This window comes from Lepidochelys kempii, chromosome 18, assembly GCF_965140285.1.
Source record: "Lepidochelys kempii isolate rLepKem1 chromosome 18, rLepKem1.hap1, whole genome shotgun sequence".
Classification (NCBI taxonomy): Eukaryota; Metazoa; Chordata; order Testudines; family Cheloniidae; genus Lepidochelys; species Lepidochelys kempii.
The window spans coordinates 4,981,136-5,001,850 of NC_136397.1; the positions used below are offsets into that span (position 1 = coordinate 4,981,136).

General features: G+C 49.8%; 1 long non-coding RNA gene across 1 annotated transcript; it reads left to right on the forward strand.

Annotated features, from left to right (window-relative positions):
• Window positions 1-271: 271 nt before the first annotated feature.
• On the forward strand, window positions 272-20,222 carry LOC140900191 (uncharacterized). The gene is made up of 4 exons (XR_012155591.2): window positions 272-471; window positions 15,720-15,805; window positions 18,930-19,025; window positions 19,674-20,222. It is a non-coding gene; the product is annotated as an uncharacterized LOC140900191 (long non-coding RNA).
• The last annotated feature ends 493 nt before the right edge of the window (window positions 20,223-20,715 follow it).

Genomic DNA, 20,715 nt, shown 5'->3' on the forward strand with positions numbered 1-20,715 from the left:
TGGGGGAGCCATACCGGGGGGGGGGGCAGAGAAGGCAGGAGCTCAGCTTTCACTGAGCTGCGGCGGGGGTTGGGAAGACTGGAGCTTGGCAGGGAGTGATTCCCGCTGGATTCCAGCCCAGCATCACTGATATTTTACTGTGAGCTCAGGATTGACAATTATTAAGCCCATTTCCATCCGAACAAACCTCTGCCCAGAGGCGACCTGTGGACTGTGTCCATCCCACCCTCCTTGTCACTGACGGGTGACCTCACTCACATGGGATCAGTTCCCCTCCTGGGCTGGATGCGTGCGACTGCTGGAAAACGGTGGATGGGGATCAGCTCACCGGGCCCAGAGTGCTTTCCCTGGGGCTCGGGAGTGGGCTGCTGGAGAGTGACAGCTTTCTTGCCGCAATGGACGGGCGCACACTTAATGGTGGGAAGTGTACCAAGGATTCCCAGGGGACGAGATGGCTGAACTGCAAGTCAGGTCTATCAGATCTCTGCCAGGGTATCCTGTGTGCTCTGTGCCCCTCTCTTGGGGTACTGTGTGGGGTTTGGGCCCTTCTCCCTGAGGGCCATGGCAGGTTTCTGCCCCTCCAGCTCTGGGCTCTGTATCGTCTGTATCCCCTGGGTGGGGGAAGGTCTGTGCCTCATGGGCTCAGTAGCTGGGAGGGGAGTTGCTTCTGTAAATCCTTCTGGAGTGAACTTTTGTTCCTCATGAGCTTTTTCTTGGGTGGGTTTTTATCCTTCTCACTGATAAAAGGCTCTTGGGATTGGGGGCTGGGTGAATATTGCCCAGGTACTTCTGGAACTGGAGCGTGTGTCCAAGGCAAATCCATCCGGAGGTCTTCTTGTGCAGCGCCGTGGGGTGGGTTGGAGGAGAGTTAATCGGGTTAATGCTGGGAGGTTTCGCTGCAGGGCTGTGGTTTGGCCTGGCTTTGCAGCTTTGCTCTTGGTTGATAATTTATCACCTTTGCTAACTGCCGAGAGCAGGGCTGATGAGGGAGCGGGTGCACAGAGCTGGCAGGGAAGCCCAGCCTCTCACTGACTGGGGCTCAGTGTAAAGCTCCCTGATGAAGCCTGACACTCTTGTTAAAATGTTAGGACTCTCCTTTCTCCTCCAGTCGCCATGTCTGAGAGCGCAGCCCACTCCCAGGAGCAATCTGAGCTGAGAACCAGCAATCCCAGCTGTGCTGCAGCTGAGCTCCACCGAGTGGGGGACCTGCTAGGGACATGCCAAGGGGCTGGCCATAGGCTCTCCTGGGGAACTCTTGGCAATGAGGTGGTGGGTGGCAGCAGTGCCTCTCCCAGCAACACCACCAGTCACTCCTGGCTGCAGAATTGTGCTTCAGTATCTCAGCTGCCATCAAAGACACTTAATAACATTCCTGGCCACGTGGTTGTGGGAAAACAAACTGCAGCATCGCCTGCCGGACTCTGCAGGCAGCCTGACACAACGGCTCGGCGAGCTGTGAGCTGCCCCATTCAGGACCTCGTGGAGGCTGCGATGCAACAGCTGGGCAAAGGGGCATTTTCCGGAGTCGCCATTTTGCTGCAGCCAGCTTTCCCCAGCAGGGGGAGACGCTGATTTACAGGGCCTGCTCCTTGCACTGGGCCATGGAGCCAGAGCTGGAGTCCAGGGAGCTGAGGAGTCAGCTACTAGCTCCTCCCATCCCTTGCACACGTGCTAGACTCCTGGAGATGCAAGTCTGGGCAGCCTGTATTATTCCCTGTGGACAGGGCAGGCCTCGTTTGTGTACAGGTGTTATTTTTAATATCAGCCTCCATTACACGCAGCCTTGTGACCCCACTGACCACAATGGATCCCCTCTGAGGAAGGTGGTGTGGATCCCACATGGCCACCCTCATGGTGTGACCTCACCCATGACCCCAGGGGAGTCACTTGGTCAGTACTGCCTAGTGTTTTCCATCTAAAGACCTCAAAGTGCTTCCCTTACCAGGGAGATGAGCAACATTCTCCTCCTTGTCTAGATTGGGAAACTGAGGTCCAAGGCCGGCAGGAGTAACGTATCAGGCCCCAGTAACAGTCCTCTCCAGACGGCCACTCTGCCCAAGTCACAACAGGCTTCTGCTCTTTTGGAAAAGAAGAGCCGAAGGTGCAAAATGCAGCCAATGTTGGCTTATGGGTGTCTCCGCTGAGGGCAAAACAGCCTGTCCTGTATATAGAAAGACCAGGCAACCCAAGAGCAACACTCAGAACAGGGGGGAAGGGAAGGGCAGCCAACACACTGTTTGAGCTTGTGCTGCCAAGGGTTAGGGAGGCCTTTAACAATCAGAAACCCCCAGGAGAAGGAGGCCAAAGGAGAAGGGAAGGGGGTGAAATGACTGACACAGACAATTCTATTTAACCAGAAAGATAACACCCAGAGGTGAGAATGCAGCGAGTAACGAAGACCTTGTAAAGGCACCTGTGGGTTTTAACATTAAGGGGATCCTGGGGAAAGGTGGAGAGGTGCGAATTGGATGGCACAGGCCCTGTGAGTGTCCGAGGTGATGGAACAACTGACAATTCTTTGGGACAGTCCTGGTGGAGGGGAGGCCTGTCTGAACGCAGTGCTGACCTTCAAAAAGGGAAGAAGAGGGATCCTGGCAATCACTGTCCCATGCATGTAATCCCTGATTCCAGCAAGATAATGGTGCAAATATCTACAGTTAAAGCAGGCGATAGAGAGAAGGGAGCAACAGCAGCACGAGCTTATAAAGCACCAGTCATGCCAGAGCAACGTGACAGAGTGAGCATCCCAGGGGAATACGGTACAAGGCACCTCCCGGGAGTTAATAATGAAAACAATGGGTCCAGTGTCTCACAAAATCTTACTCAAAAACTAATTCCAATTCCCTGGCTCTCAGCACTATTGTATGGATTGAATATTACCTTACCAGAGAGTAATGATGCTCGCCAATCTCTGGAGTTGGGAGAGTGGTAAGGGGGTGCAGTAGGGGCTGGTTTATGTCTGCTCTTATTCGTAAACTTCCTAATGAGCTGGAAGAGGGAGTAAACCACTCATTAACTCCAACTCTTGAGGTTGCTGATTGGGAGGGGTTGCAAACACCAATGAGACCAGAGAGAACAGGGGGACCGACAGGTGTTAGAAATGCAGCGAGTTGAAGTCCAGCCTGAAGAAATGCAGCTGGCGTACCTAGGGAGGCTCAGCTAGTCTGTGGGGAAAGCAGAGTGAAAGATCTGCAAGGACACGGAGGGCGGTAGATCTAGATGTGTAATGTGATATGGCAACAACACTGCGTTTGTAGCGCCTCTCCCTCCATTCTTGGGTTTCCCAGCTTTGTATGCTGGATCCTGTTCACTGTGGCCCTGGTCGGGGAAGGGAGCATTGCAGGGCAAGAAGACAGACTATAGTACTGGCTGCTCTCAGCCCCAAGCCATGTGCACATGGGCTGAGCTGAGCAGCGTCCCTGGCCTGCCCCTCCACCCCACTCCCCATCTCTGGGCTTGCTGTGGGAGCTTCCTCTGCAAAGGGTCTGACCACTGGAGGCCTGATGGGGAGACCTTACAATAGAGTGATGCCCCGACACTAGGAACATAAGAACATAAGATTGGCCCTACTGGGTCAGACCAAGGATCCATCTAGCCCAGTATCCTGTCTGCCGACAGTGGCCAATGCCAGGTGCCCCAGAGGGAATGATCAGAACAGGTAATCATCAAGTGATCCATCCCCTGTCGCTCATTCCTAGCTTCTGGCAAACAGAGGCTAGGGACACCATCCCTGCCCATCCTGGCTAATAGCCATTGATGGACCCATCCTCCATGAATTTATCTAGTTCTTTTTTGAACCCTGTTATGGTCTTGGCCTTCACAACATCCTCTGGTAAGGAGTTCCACAGGTTGACTGTGCGTTGTGTGAAGAAATACTTTTTATTTTTTTTAAACCTGCGGCCTATTAATTTCATTTGGTGACCCCTAATTCTTGTGTTATGAGAAGTAATAACCAACACTTCCTTATCTACTTTCTCTACACCAGTCATGATTTTATAGACCTCAATCATATCTCTCCTTAGCCGTCTCTTTTCCAAACTAAAAAGTCCCAGTCTTATTAATCTCTCCTTATATGGAAGCCGTTCCATACCCCTAATAATTTTTGTTGCCCTTTTCTCCAATTCCAATATATCTTTTTTGAGATGGGGTGACCACATCTGCGCACAGTATTCAATATTTGGGCGTACCATGGATTTATATAGAGGCAACATGATATAACCGGGGGTGGGGGTGGGGAGAAAACCTGGATTTGTGCTGGAAATGGCCCACCTTGATTATCATACACATTGTAAGGAGAGTGATCACTTTAGATAAGCTATTACCAGCAGGAGAGTGTGGTGAGGGGAAAGAAAACCTTTTGTAGTGATAAACACCCATTTTTTCATGGTCTGTGTGTATAAAAACATCTTCTGTATTTTCCACAGTATGCATCCGATGAAGTGAGCTGTAGCTCACGAAAGCTCATGCTCAAATAAATTGGTTAGTCTCTAAGGTGCCACAAGTACTCCTTTTCTTTTTGCGAATACAGACTAACACGGCTGTTACTCTGAGACCCATCTGGTCCTGGTGACTTATTGCTGTTTAATTTATTAATTTGTTCCAAAACCTCCTCTAATGACACCTCAATCTGGGACAGTTCCTCAGATCTGTCATCTAAAAAGAATGGCTCAGGTTTGGGAATCTCCCTCACATCCTCAGCTGTGAAGACCAATGCAAAGAATTCATTTAGTTTCTCTGCAATGGCCTTATCGTCCTTGAGCGCTCCTTTAGCATCTCAATCATCCAGTGGCCCCACTGGTTGTTTAGCAGGCTTCCTGCTTCTGAGGTACTTTAAAAAAAATTTGCTATTACTTTTTGAGTCTTTGGCTAACTGTTCCTCAGATTCTTTTTTGGCCTTCCTAGTTATATTTTTACACTTCATTTGCCAGTGTTTATGCTCCTTTCTATTTTCCTCACTAGGATTTAACTTCCACTTTTTAAAGGATGCCTTTTTGCCTCTCACTGCTTCTTTTACTTTGTTGTTTAGCCAAGGTGGCTCTTTTTTGGTTCTCTTACTATGTTTTTTAATTGGGGTGTACATTTAAGTTGAGCCTCTATTATGGTGTCTTTAAAAATTTTCCATACAGCTTGCAGAGATTTCACGTTTGGCGCTGGACCCTTTAATTTCTGTTTAACTAATCTCCTCATTTCTGTGTAGTTCTCCTTTCTGAAATTAAATGCCACAGTGTTGGGCCGCTGTGGTGTTTTACCTGCCACAGGGATATTAAATTTAATTATATTATGGTCACTATTACCAAGCGATCCAGCTCCTGTGTTCCACTTAGGACTAAATCAAGAATTGCCTCTCCTCTCGTGGGTTCCAGGACCAGCTGCTCCAAGAAGCAGTCATTGAAGGTGTCAAGAAACTTTATCTCTGCATCCCATCCTAAGGTGACATGTACCGAGTCAATATGGGGATAATTGAAATCTCCCATTATTATTATTGAGTTTTTTATTTTAATAGCCTCTCTAATCTCCCTGAGCATTTCACAGTCACTATCACCATCCTGGTCAGGTGGTCAGTAATATATCCCTACCACTATATTCTTATGATTCGAGCATGGAATTTCTATCCATAGAGATTCTATGGTACAGTTTGATTCATGTACGATTTTTATTTCATTTGATTCTATGCTTTCTTTCACATATAGTGCCACTCCCTCACCAGCACGACCTGTTCTGTCTTTCTGATATATTTTGTATCCTGGTATTACTGTATCCCACTGATTATCCTCATTCCACCAAGTTTCTGTGATGCCTATTATATCAATATCCTCATTTAATACTAGGCACCCTAGTTCACCCATTTTATTATTTAGACTTCTAGCATTGGTATATAAGCTCTTTAAAAACTTGTCTCCTTTTAGCTGTCTGCCATTACACAATGTAAGTGAATGGGACTCTTTTTTATTTGACTTTTTCTGATCAGACCCTGCCTGTATTTTATCATTTTCCATCCACTCGTCCTCACTGGGACAAAGAGATTCTCTATTAATAGATCCTCCCCTAAGGGATGTTTCTGTCTAAACCACATGCTCCTCCGCACCTGTTAGCTTTCCCCCAGCCCTTAGTTTAAAAACTGTTCTACGACCTTTTTAATAGGAGAATTAGAGGCAACAACATTCCAGCTCTGGCCAGCAGTTTCCCACCCATCTTCTCCAGCCCAGCCTGGCTCTCTGCTCCCCTCCCACACTCCACAGTGACACTCATCAGTTGCTTCCTCTTTAGGAAGGTGGTGAACATTGCCATGGGAGTCACAGAAGATTCAGCGGGGCTGTGGCTCACCAGGAAGCCTGATACCAGGCCCACTCCCCTTCCCAGACCCTCCCAGAGCCCAGTGCTGCCTCATCCACTATTTATAGCTCCTGGAGCAGGCCAGCTTGTTTGGTTTGGGATAAAGCACAGTCAGGCGGGGCCCCTCCCTGTCACCATGGGGCACGTGGCTCTCTTATCTCCCGGGACAGGCACTTTCTAAGAGCCCAGGGAGCCAGGCTGCTCTCTCTGGCCCCACAGGGTGGGGGTCTGGGATGGGAGTGGGAGAGAGACTGCACAGGGCTGGATTAATCATCCAGGATGTGCTGAGAGGCTGGGTGGGCAGGACTGGAGGGGCGGAGGTACAGCTGTAGAGATAGACAGACAGCTGGGTTGGAGTGGGCTGTGGGAACATGGTGCAGGGCTCTCAGATCTCACAGGGGCTCAGAGGGAGTTAGGGAAGAGCCAGGCCTGGGAGGTATCTTGGTAGTGGTGCTGAGGGCGAGAAGTGAAGAGAGGAGAAGTCATAGGAGCTATTGTAGCCTCCGCAATGGCTGTGTCCAGAAAGCTAACGAGTCTCGGTGCATGACTGAGAAGGCAGCACAGTCAGGACTGGTCCAGCTCCACATGGGAAGAGCTGCGGGAATGAGCCCCCTTCAACCATCCAGGACCTGAGCTGCTGGCACCTAGACTGTCTGGGGTGCCAGTGTGAGGGGCTGGGAGTGTCCCTCGGGTTAGCACTGCACATGCTGGGAAGGCAGGAGAAGGGACCTGCCAGTGCCGGGGAGGAGAGCTGCACCCGGTGGGGTGGAGATTTCAGCTGAACGACCTGGGGCTAGCCGGGATGCTGAGGTGGGCAGGAGCCACAGCACAAGTGCAGGAGTTTGACCTCTGCCCTGGCCTGGCTGGGCTGCTTGGGGAGGAGAGAGGCGCTTACGGGCGCATCCGAGTTGAGGTGGGGGACAGAAATCGCTACGATACGGGAATGCTAGGACCGGGGTGACCTGAGGTCCTGGGTGGGATTCCATTCAGGCTGGAAATGAGGCACAGCTTTTCAACAGCGAAGGTGATTGTCCATCGGAACAAGTCACCAGGGGATTCTCCTGCCCTTGGAGTCTTTCCAGCTCGACCAGCAGATCTGGGCTGGATGCAGGGGTCACTGGAGGAGTGTCTCTGGCCTGGGCTATGCAGGTCAGACTGGATGGTCAGAATGGTGCCTTCTAGCTTTGAAATCTATGCATTTTTTCTAAGGGAGCCTCTGGGGCAGGGTCTGTCTCTTAGTATGCGTATGTACAGCACCTTGCACCATGGGGCCTCTCGGTGGAGAGTGTGATAGAAATACAAAATACACATACAAAAATTATCTTCAGAGAATATTACTAAGGTTGCAAATTCAAGTCCTCAGAAATTAGGAAATGTCAGAATTAAGGCTGCTTGTGCAACCTTCATTTGGCTCCCTGGTGCGGCTGCGTTATGTTAGGGCCCTATCAAATTCATGGCCATGAAAAACGTGTCATGGACCGTGAAATCTTGTCTCCCCCCGTGAAATTTTGTCTTTTGTGTGCTTTTACCGTATACTATTCACATTTCATGGGGGAGACCACCGTTTCTCAAACTGGGGGTCCTGACGAAAAGGGAGTTGCAGGGGAGTCACAAGGTTATTTTAGGGGGTCGCAGTATTGCCACCCTTACTTCTCCGCTGCCTTCAGAGCTGGGGTCTAGAAAGTGGCGGCTGTTGGCCGGGCTCCCAGCTCTGAAGGTGGTGCCCTGCCAGCAGCAGTGCCGAAGTAAGGGTGGCAACACCAGACTCTGCCACCCTCACTTCTGTGTTGCTGCCTGCAGAGCTGGGCGGCCGGAGAGCGGCGGCTGCTGGCTGAGGGCCCAGCTCTGCAGGCAGCAGCGCAGAAGGAAGGGTGGTGATACCGTGCCATGCCAGCCTCACTTCTGCCCTGCTGCTGGCGGCGGCTCTGCCTGCAGAGCTGGGCTCCTGACCAGCTCTGAAGGCAGCACCACCGCCTGCAGCAGGGCAGAAGGGCAGCAGCCCCCCTACAATAACCTGGCAACTGCCCCACAACTCCTTTTTGGGTCAGAAGCCCGACAAGTACAACACCGTGACAGTTCAGATTTAAGTAGCTGAAATCATGAAATTAATGATGTTTAAAATCCTATGATCGTGAAATTGACCAAAATGGATTGTGAATTTGGTATGGCCCTAACTATGATACAGACTTTAATTCCATGATCACATGCTATTGTTTCCACAGGACTCTGCTTCATTCTGTGCACAGGACGGATGGGGTTCACTTAATGAGCAGCTTTGCGATATTTTGTTTTTCCTTGTTGTTCAGTTAGTGGCCCCAGGCCTTATTTACTGCACCCATCCAAACCCTGTTCTGAAGATAGGATTAATCATTTCCTCAGGGACTTTTCTATGGCGCTCAGCACTGGAGTGTCTGAGTGCATCACAGACATGAATGAATTTATTTTCAGAACACCCCGGTGAAATGAAAGGGCATTATCCCCATTTTACAGGGCACAGAGAGTTTAAGGATTAAAGTTTACACAAATTTGGGGTGCCCAATTTGAGGCCCTTAGAACCTTACTTAGCACTAGATAGCATTTAATATGGTCAAAGCCCATTTACTTTATTTGGACCTATGAGTGCTCTGCTCTCACGTTGGACACCCAGGAAATGAGGAACACCCAATTAGTAACCACCTGTGACAACACCGGGGTGACTTCCCCAGCATGACACAGGAACTCAGTGCCAGAGGAGTGATAGAATCCAATTCTCCAGGGCAGCATTCAACTGCCTTCATTATGAAGCATCCCTTTCTCTTCCTGCAATCCCCTGTCTCGTTCACTGTACACCTTCCAATTGCTGCAGCAAACGAGGCAGGGACCCTCCAGTCAGCAGCCTCTCTCACTACACAAATCTGCCCCACAGCTGGAGCAATGCCTTCCTGAGCAGTGAATGAGGCAGGGGTCCAGTGTAAGCAGGCTACCCCAAGTGATCCTGCATAGTGAATCCCATTCCCAGTTCATTCAGACCCCGATCCTGAGAGGTGCTGAGAGTCTGGACTCTCACTGCAGTCAGTGGAAGCTGAGGGCACTGACCACCTGGCAGGATTGGACCCAAAGTCTCTGAGCTCCATGGATCGTCTTCATTCTGGTGCATGACTCGGCAGGGAAGCAGCCTCTGGGAGTACACCTGCGGTAGCACATCTTGGGGCCGAGACGTGTCAGCTTCCACCCTCCTATGCCCTCTGGGAGGTAAGGCCCCCCCTTCTCTTCCCAGGAGCTGCTCCATGCACCCCAAATGTGGAGCTGTATCCTGGGGCCTGTCTGTGCTGCATGTGGGGCAGGGATTGAGGGAAGATGGCAATGGTGATGATGCAGCCCCCTCCCCAACCCCCCCATCATCTGGGAGGGGGTAGTCCACAGGCTATGCCACATGCAGCTGCATTGCAAGGAGGGAACAGCCCAAAGCAACCACAGTGGGTCCAAGAGCTGGCCCTCCTGGTGCACGGTGATGGGTGCACGGTGATGTTCCTGCTCTGCCTGTGCCTGGCCTGCACTCTCTGCAGTGTGAGCGGGGGGGGGGGGGGGGGGGCAGCAAGGGGTGCTGGTGGGGGCACGCAGTGATCAGCCCTGGAACAGGGAGCGTACAAGTGCTGTGCAGCCTGACGGTGAAGGACGGGGGTGTGAAGAGCAGGGGTGCCTGGTGGTGGAGAGCCCTGCCAATGTGCTGAGCGCTGCAGGGGGGTGTCTGCACGGAGGGGAGCAGTGTAGCAGGCAGCAGGGAGTGTTATCTCCAGGATAAACCTGCACCTGTGCTTCCCCTGGGAACAGTGTGGGAAGGGACGTCTCATGGCTTCACACTGTTCCCGTTAGCTGATAGCAGCCAGGAGGGAGCCAGCCAGGTGCCCTGACATTTCTGCTGAGTCAGCTCCTCCAGCTTGGACTCTCAGCAGAAAAAGCCCCACAACTCGCCAGCTGTGTCCCTGAGCTCAGGGAGCCTTCCAGGCCCTCCTGGGGTGAGGGGTGGCTCTGGCTGGTGAGGGAGCCGGTGCCTCTGGGCATGGGCAGAGCGGCCTTCAGCCCAGAGGAGCGGGCTGCAGAGCTAGTGAGGGGAGCCTCTGGATTCTGCTCGACTCGGCTCTGCACCAGGCAGGCGGCCTCAGCGGGGAGGAGAATCAGCGACTGGGCAGCTTGGCCTCCCCTCTCCCCCCCGGATCAGCACCCCAGTGAGCGTTAAAGTGTAATGAACTGTTCCCTGGCCAAAGCTCGCTGAGCCGGGGAAGGAAGGAGAGCAGAGGTGCCACCAGCCCTCCAGGGAATCCCCAGGCAGAGCTCCCTTCCCCAGCAGGGAGCCGTGCACTCTGGGGCCCTGTGGAAGGGGAGCAAAGAGCCTGCCTTCCACAGTGCCATCAGTAAAGGCGGGGCAGCACTTTGGGGGCCCAGAGGCCTTTTTGTGCCCAGGGAAGGGGTCAGAGAGCGGTGGCTGGGGGAGGAGGATGGCACTGGCAAGGGAAAAGGAGGAGCAGACAGGGACACTGAAGGAAGGTGGGAGAAGCGAGGTTGTGGGCAGGCGGGAGACGCCAAGCAGCCTGGCCCAAGGGTCCACCATTGTGAGTGACCAGGCTGTGAGGCCATAACTGGCTTTGATAACTGGGCCCAAAAAATTGCTCAGTGGCCTCTGAGCGCTGCCGACGAGGGTCTGCCAGAGCTAGAGCTGCTCCCCACGGGCCGATGCTGGTGCCTGCTTCCGTGCCTGGCTGGGTCAGTCGCACAGCTTGTGAGTGTGCAGGAATGGAGTCACGTTGGCACATTTGGCCTGGCTATGTGGGGTTTGCATCCCCGGCCTAGCAGGTGGTGTTTGCTTCAAAGCGTTATTCGGCGCCCTAATCCATGGGCCGAGCTGCTCCACTGTCTCTTTCCTTTGGAGCAGGCGGCTGCTTCTGGAGGTTCCCCTGCGTGTATGGCTGGGCGATGGGGCATTAAAGGTATGTGTGGGGGATGGAGAGAGACAGGTTCCCAAGCATGCTGCCTCCATGAGTGAGGCTGATGGGGAAGATCACAGCTCTCCCCATCCTTAACATTGCTCTGCTGGTCTCCCTCCCCCACCAACAAATGCCCCTCGCCCATCCCTGGAGGATGGACGAGACCTCCTCACTGTCCATGGCGAGCGAGTGAATGGCCTATTGCCAATGCCCAGGATGCTGTGAGCAATGCTTCTGGGAGGCCAGACAGCCTGCTGCCCCCTCCATCCCTGAGCTGCTGCGTTCTCAGTCCCTTAGGCTGGGTTTCCAGCTGGCAATGTGGCCTTGTTCTTCCCTCCTTTCCCAGGCTGGCAGAGCCGTGGCTGCTGCCTCCTTCCCCATTATCAACACAGGGCGATAACACCAGCTTCCTGTTTTAGAAGAACCTTTTATCATCTCCCACATGAGGCTGTGGACAATATTCGGGACTAAACAACGTTTAACCCCCCAGCTCCCTGGCTCCCCCTCCAGCTTGCTAGTGTCTCCGTCTCCCACCCGACACTCCCCACTAGCTGCCCTCCCAGGAAGTTTGGGCTCACATGGTGTTCTCACTGGGCATGCACTTGGAGGGGCTGGGCCCGCGCCCACTGGGCTCGCTTGCTGAATGATAAGCACAGTGACTGTAGGAATCAGGATCCCAGGGCCAGCAGGACTCTGCAGGAAGGGGAATGATAAGTGACCACTGGTATGTCACTCACAGCCCCAGTGTGAGGGTTGGACTAGCCTTTTCTGATGCATTGTCTATTATTCACAGGTTATTAGACTGAGACCAGCTAATTGTACTTGCTGCTGTTCAGTCAACTGCAAACGCATTGCAGTCATATGCCATCCGTCAGAGGGGATCCCTGTCTCTTTGTCCATCAGGCCATGAGGCTGTACTGTCCCAAACAGCCCCAAGAGGCTGGTTAAACCCTGGTTAAACCCAACTCTATCATGAGGAGCCTTCTAGACTAGCGGTCGCTCTAGTAAATGCAGGGCTTCTGAATTGAAACGGTGGGTTCCTTTGCAAACTGAATCCCGGCAGGTTTTTCTGACATACACCATGTCTATGGGCTTGGGCTGAGCTGGTGGGCTGAGTTCTTGGGCTTGTTTTGCAATCCTAGAAATGTAATTACTGGGATTTCCCAGGCCCACAGATTTTCAGAGAGCTCAGCACATTGTATGCACATTGCGTGCTGAGCTGCCTTGAGAATTTGGCCACTAATGTCACCAGAGGACCTGCTGGGGAATGAGCACTTTTGGCAAACTGTGGTTGCTGAGCCCTTGAAACTCTGGCGCTGAGTTGTCAGGGGATCTGGCCCCAGGTGTTTGCAATAAATAACCCTCATCCTGTGTTTGTGCTTTGGGTTCTGTATGGGGCATGGGGATGAGCAACATGCTGGGCTGACCAAGACCTCTCTTCCGGCTGCTGAGCAGAGCCCCTGAGGCCTTGGGAGCGTCCCCAGGATGTGCGATCCCATTTACAGTGCCTGTCCCTTTAATGCTAGTGTCACATCCCCTGGAGTTCCAGTGACAGAGTTCTCCTGTGGATACCCCTCAAGTTCTGGCCCTAACACCAGCTCATTTGGAGCTCTCTGGGCTATCGCAGAGTGAGTCGTGCTGTTTGCCTGTGGTTTGCACCCCATTCTTTCACTGACATTAGCAAATCAGTTGCAAAGCATTTCCTTGCAGCTGCAGGATAGAGTGGACAAGCCTAGCAGGCCAGTGCCCTCTCATGTCACTTCATAGCAATTGCCAGATGTTAGAGATGAAGCAGGAAAGACCAGCAAGAGCATAAGAGCTCTCCTTCCCCCCGCCCCAGACAGCAACAGAGAAGTTGAGGCAGCTGTGGCAGGAAGACATGGCAGAGGAACATAAGGTGAAGCAGGGCTGGGAGGTCCTGCTGTGGCTGGTCTCAGAGACACACAGTGGCTGAAAACCTTGAGCAGATGTTATCAGAGCTAGACTGGAGTTGGTTTATGGAACAAACAATGCAGCCAAGACTAAAAACACATCCAAGCAGACGAGGGGTTAGGACAAATGTGATTATCAGTGATTCAGGCAGTACAGTGTGGTGCAAACAGAATATTGAACACCACAACCAACACCTGTCCTGATGGACAAATGGGACTCAGCAATTCATGGACATAACAGAGAAACTAGGGTCAATTCATTCCCCTCTAACCCTCACTGATAATGCCCAAACTAGTTCTCTCAGAGTTTTACTGGACAGAATAAACACCCAGTGTGCCCTGAATAGAAAACCCCGGGAGGGTGAGAGATCTTGGCAGGGTGCTGTTACCCGCAGTTAGCAATGAGGAGGGGGTGCACTGAGGACAGGAATGCGGAAAAGGCAGCTGGGTGTCACTTAGAGTAAAAATAGCTCAGAATGGCTCATTGGGGGGCAGTTGGGGATAAAAATGGAATTAACAAGCCATGTTCCACCCATTCCCCTGATGGCTTCTCTTCTGTCTCCTCTCCCTCATCCTTTGTGTGTTTCTTGTCTGGGTAGGATGTAAGCTGTTCGGGGCAGGGACCATCTCTCCAGGTGTCTATGCAGTGTCCAGCCTGTCCATAAATACAAGAAAATCATAAAAACACCATTGTCACCCCCTCCGCTACTGCATCAGTCACAGAATTCTTGGCTTTACTGTCCCAGCTTCACCCACCCTGCTCACCCCAGCTGTTATCTCATCACAAAGGTGACTCCTGCCTTTGTGCCACCATCCACTTCTCTCACAACCTCCTTCACACCGTCACCCAGGCTGCACCTAACCCACAGGGAAAGCTTCCAGGCAAAACCCATGAAGCCCCCATCCTGTCCTCTTCCAAGTCCCTCCTCCAAACTTGTCTCTTCTGTCATGCAGACGGGGGGGTGAGAGATAGCTCAGTGGTTTGAGCATTGGCCTGCTAAACCCAGGGTTGTGAGTTCAATCCTTGAGGGGGCCATTTGGGATCTGGGGCAAAAGTTGGGGATTGGTCCTGCTTTGAGCAGGGGGTTGGACTAGATGACCTCCTGAGGTCCCTTCCAACCCCGTGATTCTATGAATGTGCAACCTGAGAGCAGCTCAGAAAAGCAGAGCTGGTCAGAATGTTGTGACTGAAAAATGGTCCTGCTAAAAACTGGGGTTTCATCAAAAGTATTTTTTTCATGGTGTAGCAAAGTGAAGCCTCACCAGTGTAGCACCTCCTGCTGGTTGTCTTGGGAATTAGCTCTTCAGCCTCCAGAGTGCCCTCTGCCACGCTTGCCTCAGGCCCCCATGTCCCTCCCAGACCCCTGTGCCCCTTACCCTGGGGTTCTGCCCTCCACATTACCCCCACTCTGGGTCTCCCCTCCCAGGGGAATCCCCAACCCTCTCACCCACATTGCCTCACTGGCTACTGCTAGTCATCATCTAACCCCCACTCATTGGGGCAAACTGCAGTCTGTCATGGCTACTTAGCACTGGCAAGGAGGTTGGAACAGCTGCCTTTGCTTATCTCTGGGCTGTACCCCCAGTCCCAGTACCTGCATAGGCCATTGCCAGGCTGGAGTTCCCCAGCTCCTCTAGCCTTTCTCCAGCCCAGCCCAGCCCTGCTTCAGGTACCCTTTTCTCCCAGGGAGCTAAGTCCTTCTCTCTCCACAGCTAGAGAGAGACTGACCCAGCTCCTCCCTGAGCCCTTATAACAGGGCCAGCTGTGGCCTGCTTGGGGCATGGCCCCAGCTGTGGCTGCTTCCCCAATCAGCCTGGCCCTTTCTCTCAGGAGTGGGGTAACTGCCCCGCTACACATGGGAAAATGTTTTTTTTTACTATATTCTTCAATATTTCAATGGGAAACTTCAAAATGAGAACAGGAGGACTTGTGGCACCTTAGAGACTAACAAATTTATTTGAGCATAAGCTTTCGTGGGCTACAGCCTACTTCATCAGATGCATGCAGTGGAAAATACAGTAGGAAGATGTATATATATAGAGAGAGATATATATATATACAGAGATCATGAAACAATGGTGTTATCACACACACTATAGTGAGAGTGATCAGTTAAGGTGAGCTATTACCAGCAGGAGAGAAAAAAAAACAAAACAACCTTTTGCAGTGATAATCAAGACAGGCCATTTCCAGCAGTTGACAAGAACATGTGAGGAACAGTAGGGGGGAAAATAAACATGGGGAAATAGTTCTACTTTGTGTAATGACACATCCACTCCCAGTCTTTATTCAAGCCTAAGTTAATTGTATCCAGTTTGCAAATTAATTCCAATTCAGCAGTCTCTCGTTGGAGTCTGTTTTTGAAGTTTTTTTGTTGTAATATTGCGACTTTTAGGTCTGTAATCAAGTGACCAGAGAGACTGACGTGTTCTCCAACTGGTTTTTGAATGTTATAATTCTTGACATCTGATTTGTGTCCATTTATTCTTTTAGGTAGAGACTGTCCAGTTTGGCCAATGTACATGGCAGAGGGGCATTGCTGGCACATGATGGCGTATATCACATTGGCAGATGTGCATGTGAACGAGCCTCTGATAGTGTGGCTGATATGATTAGGCCCTATGATGGTGTCCCTACTGTATTTTCCACTGGATGCATCCGATGAAGTGAGCTGTAGCTCACGAAAGCTTATGCTCAAATAAATTGGTTAGTCTCTAAGGGCACCTCACAAGTCCTCCTGTTCTTTTTGCGGATACAGACTAACACGGCTGCTACTCTGAAACCTTTCAAAATGAGACAACACAAACATTGTAGTTTTGTTTCAAATTGAAACGATTTTGTTTCAATTTTCAAATATTTTTCTTAAATTTCAAATGTTCATTTTCCCTCTTTTCTCCCCGTTATTTGCCACCAAATGAAATAAAATGAATTGTACCCATGTCTGGTTGGTTTTTTCCTTCACTTTTTCATCTTTCCTTTTTCCACTCTGTAACTTTTCAAAACTTCTCCAACTTTGGAAATATTACAGAGCAGCAAAAGAAAACATGAAATGTCACCAGTCTCCCATGGGGTAACTCTTCAAAATTTGAGGGAATTTTGCAAAAATGCAGAGTGAAGGAAGAAAGGAAAGAGGAAATAATGGACTCCCCCCTCCTCCCTGCAACCCTCAGACATTGTTCATTTGATTTCACTCAGTGACAGAAAAGGAAACAAGGGGAGGAAATTGAAATTCCAAACATTTTTCAGTTTTTAAAAACTGAATCAAAATTAAAACTTCAAATCGTTTAGAAATCTTCCCATGAAAAATTTTAAACAATCACTGGAAAAAATGTGTGTGTGTATTTGTGTGTTAACCAGTTCCATCGGACAGGCATCACTGCTCCTGACTGGCTAAGAAGTGTTCATGGCCTGCTATCTTTGCTGCCCTGAGTTCCTGTGATGGGGTGTTCACCCCACACTAGCCTAGAAGGGGTTAATGGAGCTGAGAAGGGGCTCATTAACTGGATAGGCCACAGCTGAGGGGAATTAGGTGGCCTAAGTAACCCCTGAGTGATGGAGCCAGCTGAGAAGGAAAAAGCAGGGCTAGTATAAAGCCAGGAAGTGGGTAGCAGATAGGCACTATAGTGAAGGAGTCTGTAGCTACTCTCTGGGCATTAGAGAAGGAAACCAGCTTAACTAGCTGCCTATGGGGAAAGGATGCAGGAAAAGGCTCAGGGAAATAGCAGCAAAGTTAGTGACAGTTCAGACCTTGGCTGCTGTTTAGAGGTTAAAACTGATTAAACTGGAACTTGGAGTAGAGGGTTCCCCTACCAGCCACTTTGGTCTGTGCCACTGCCCAGTAGTAGAGCACCAGACTGCCTAGGACAGTTGTCCAGTGGGATTTTGGTACCCCAGAAGGGGAGGACTCTAGTGATGTGGCCAGAGGACAAAGGCTCCGAGAGAGGTGGACCTGGAAGGAGCTAATCCACAGAGCAGCCAGGAGGAGGCTCCCTAGGGGAGAATGGATCCTGTGACACTCCCTCAGTTTATTGTACAGCTGTTAAGTCTTGTGTCTTAGCCTGTAAGCTCTTTGGGGCAGGGACCATCATTTGCTTTGTGTTAGTACTGCTCCTAGCACATTGGGCCCCAGTTCTGGTTGGCTTCTAGGCTGTACAATAATGTTAAACGTTAATTAACCCCAGAGTAAGATCCCCCCCAGAGAGGGTCCTTGGCTAACACAGAATAAAGGGTACATCCATCATGCTGAGTGCCTAGATTGAGCTAATTCAGCTCTACAGTTTGGAGCAAGGGGAATGACTATCGTAGCAGCAAACAGAACAGCTGGATGTGTGGAGGTGTGCTCATAGGGGTGGAGGTGATCTGCATCGGAAAAGGCAGCAAAGACTGTGGGGGAGACACTAGGACTTAACTGAGATGGGGCAAAGTAAGAGTCTTCCAGGGTGCCACACGCACTCGTTTCTGTTGCAATTCTTTTTCTGGGCAATAAATCCTGTGTTTGAGGCTGAGCTGGGAGGTTTAATATTATTTGTCCAAAGAATAAATGGTCAGGGGAGAGCCCACAAAGAAAAGAAAATGCTTGATTCCCAGCAGAAGGAAACTACCTTAGACTACAGTTAAGATACATATGGGGCAGAACCTACATATGGAACTGGTTTGGTAATTGAAATCCCAGCCCTGGTGCTAGCTAGAAGGAGCAGCCAGACAATAGGGTTGCCACAAGCTGCACACTCCATGGAGTTTCTAGGGAAGATCTCAAAGGGAATGACCCAACTAAATATCTCTTAAATTTTGTTTTGTACCTAAGGGCAAGGTCTGATGGTCAGAGCACGGGACTCAAAGTCAGTTAACCTAGGTTCTGTTAACAATACCCATTTGTTCTCTCTGTGATCTTGGATAAATCATTTCCTGTCTCAGTGTTTCAGTTTCCCCATATGCAAAAAGCTGATAATCTGTACTACCTTTGCAAAGTGCCTTTAGATCGCAGGATGCAAGGGGTTGTAGAAGTCTACAGTAATAGTTGTCTAAAGGTTTCTAACCATCAGAGGAGTGAAGTTCTGGAACAGTCTTCCAATGGGGGCAAAAAACCTAACTGGCTTCAAGACTGAATTTGATAAGCTTATTAGGGGGGATGGTACAATGAAACTGCCTACAATGGCATGTCGCCGATTTGTGACTGCTAGGAGCAAATATCTCCAGTGGCTGGTGATGGGTCACTAGATGGGGAGACTCTGAGTTACTACCGAATATGCTTTCCCAGGTGTCTGGCTGTTGGGTCTTGCCAAAACGCTCAGAGTCCAATTGATCACCATATTTGCGATCAGCAAGGAATTTCCCCCCAGGTCAGATTGGCAGAGACCGGGGGGGGGGGGGGTTGCCTTTCTTTGCAGAGGGGCTATGGGTCACTTGCAGGTTTAAACTAGAGTAAGTGGTGAATTCTCTGTAACTTGAAATCTTTACATCATGATTTGAAGACTTCAGTAACTCAGCCAGGGGTTAGGGTCTGTTACAGCAGTGGGTGGGTGAGGTTCTGTGGCCTGCAGTGTGCAGGAGATCAGAGTAGATGATCATGATGGTCCTTTTGGCTTTAAGGTCCATGAGAAGTGCACAGTATTAGTTGTTGATAGCACTATCAGTCTCTAGGAGTTAGTTTCAGAGATACATTTTCTGTATAACACCCTTTTATTTTCCTGTTTCCTCTTGTAGGTTTTGACTTTACGAAAAGTGACAGATACATTCGGATTTCTTTTCTAACTCCATGCAGTATGTTTGACAGGAGTTTCACTCTTGTGATAAATTAAGGTGAGGGGGTAGCTCCCTTTTATGGACACCCAGCCAGCTAGTTAGCTATAAAATCCCTCTTTTCTCTACTTGCTTTACCTGTAAAGGGTTAAAAGTCTCACTGTTATGGATAGGTAAAAGGAAGCGAGTGGGCACCTGGCCAAAAGAGCCAGTGGGAAGGCTAGAACTTTTTAAAATTGAGAAAAACACTTCCCCTTTGTCTGTCTGTTGTTGTTCTCCCGGGGAGAGGCAGACAGGGCAGAGCTATGCTGTAAGAAGCTTGGGCCAGGTATGAAAAAACCTAGCAATAGCCTGAGTTTCCAGCTTAAAGGTTGCAAGCAAAACAAAAGCACCTGGGGTTAGCACAGAGTTGTCCACAAGCCATAATGAAATAAAAGCAATAAACCTAATCTCGTCTTCCTAGACATTTCCTGACCTACTTACATATCTGACGTTTTAAATGAGGAGTTTCTAGGTATGATACTGATGTTTTTCATTCCTGGCCCAAGCTTCTTACAGCATAGCTCTGCCCTGTCCACCTCTCCCCGGGAGAACCACAACCCAAATTAGTTTCTGCAGTACATCTGCCTACTCAGTTATTCCCCATTTTTTATTTGTGCATTTGATTTTTGCATTTGTCTCTATTGAATTTCATCTTATTGATTTTAGACAAATTCTCCAATTTATCAAGATCGTTTTGAATTCTGATCCTGCCCTCCGAAGTGCTTACAACTCCTCTCAGCTTGGTGTCATCACTCACAAATTGGATAAGCATGCTCTGTGCTCCATAGTTTGAGTTACTAATGAAAATATTGAATAGTACATGACAGGCACCTGCAGAGCCCCACTAGATGCGTCCTTCCAGTTTGACAACAAATCATTAAGTATTGTTTGGGTATGGGTTTGCTGGGCACCCACTTTGTAGTAATTTCAGCTAGACCATATTTCCTTAGTTTGCATATGAGAATGTCATGTGGGACCATGTCAAAGCCTTACTAAAATCAAAATCTATCACATCTTCTGCTTCTCCCCATCCACTACACCAGTAACCATGTCAAAGAAGGAGATTAGATTGGGATGGCATGATCTGTTCTTGACAAATCCATGCTGGCTATTACCTATCACCCTATTTTCCTCTGGATGCCTATAAACTGATTAATAATTTGTTCTTGTGTCTTTCTGGGCATCAAAGTTAGGCTGATTAGTCTATAATTTTTAAAGATGGTTATGTTTGCCCTTCTCCAGACCTCTGGGACCTCACCTGTTCTCCATAAGTTCTTGTAGATAATTTCTAAAGGTTCAGAGATTGCTTCATCTTAAGTACTCTAGGATGAATTGCATCAGGCCTTGCCGACTTGAATACTGTACATCGAACTTATCTAAGTATTCTTAAGATTCCACAAAGCAAGCAAAAGTGGAAACTTCCTAAACGTTTCTTTTGAAGTTTATTGAACCTCACCCCCTAGTAAAGACAATGGAGCAACATGTTTTGTGGCAGTAACCCATCCCTATGCCAATATGATAATTACATCTATGACAGTAACTCATCTCCATGGCAGTGTGGCAATTGTATCTATAGCTGTAACTAGTGCATATCCCTTCTGATTTCCCCCAGACTGGGATAAAGGGAGACAGGAATGTCGGTGAGAGGGGATAAGTTCCATGCATCAATGCTGTCAGCAGCCCTGACCCTAAATTTCTAAAGGTCACT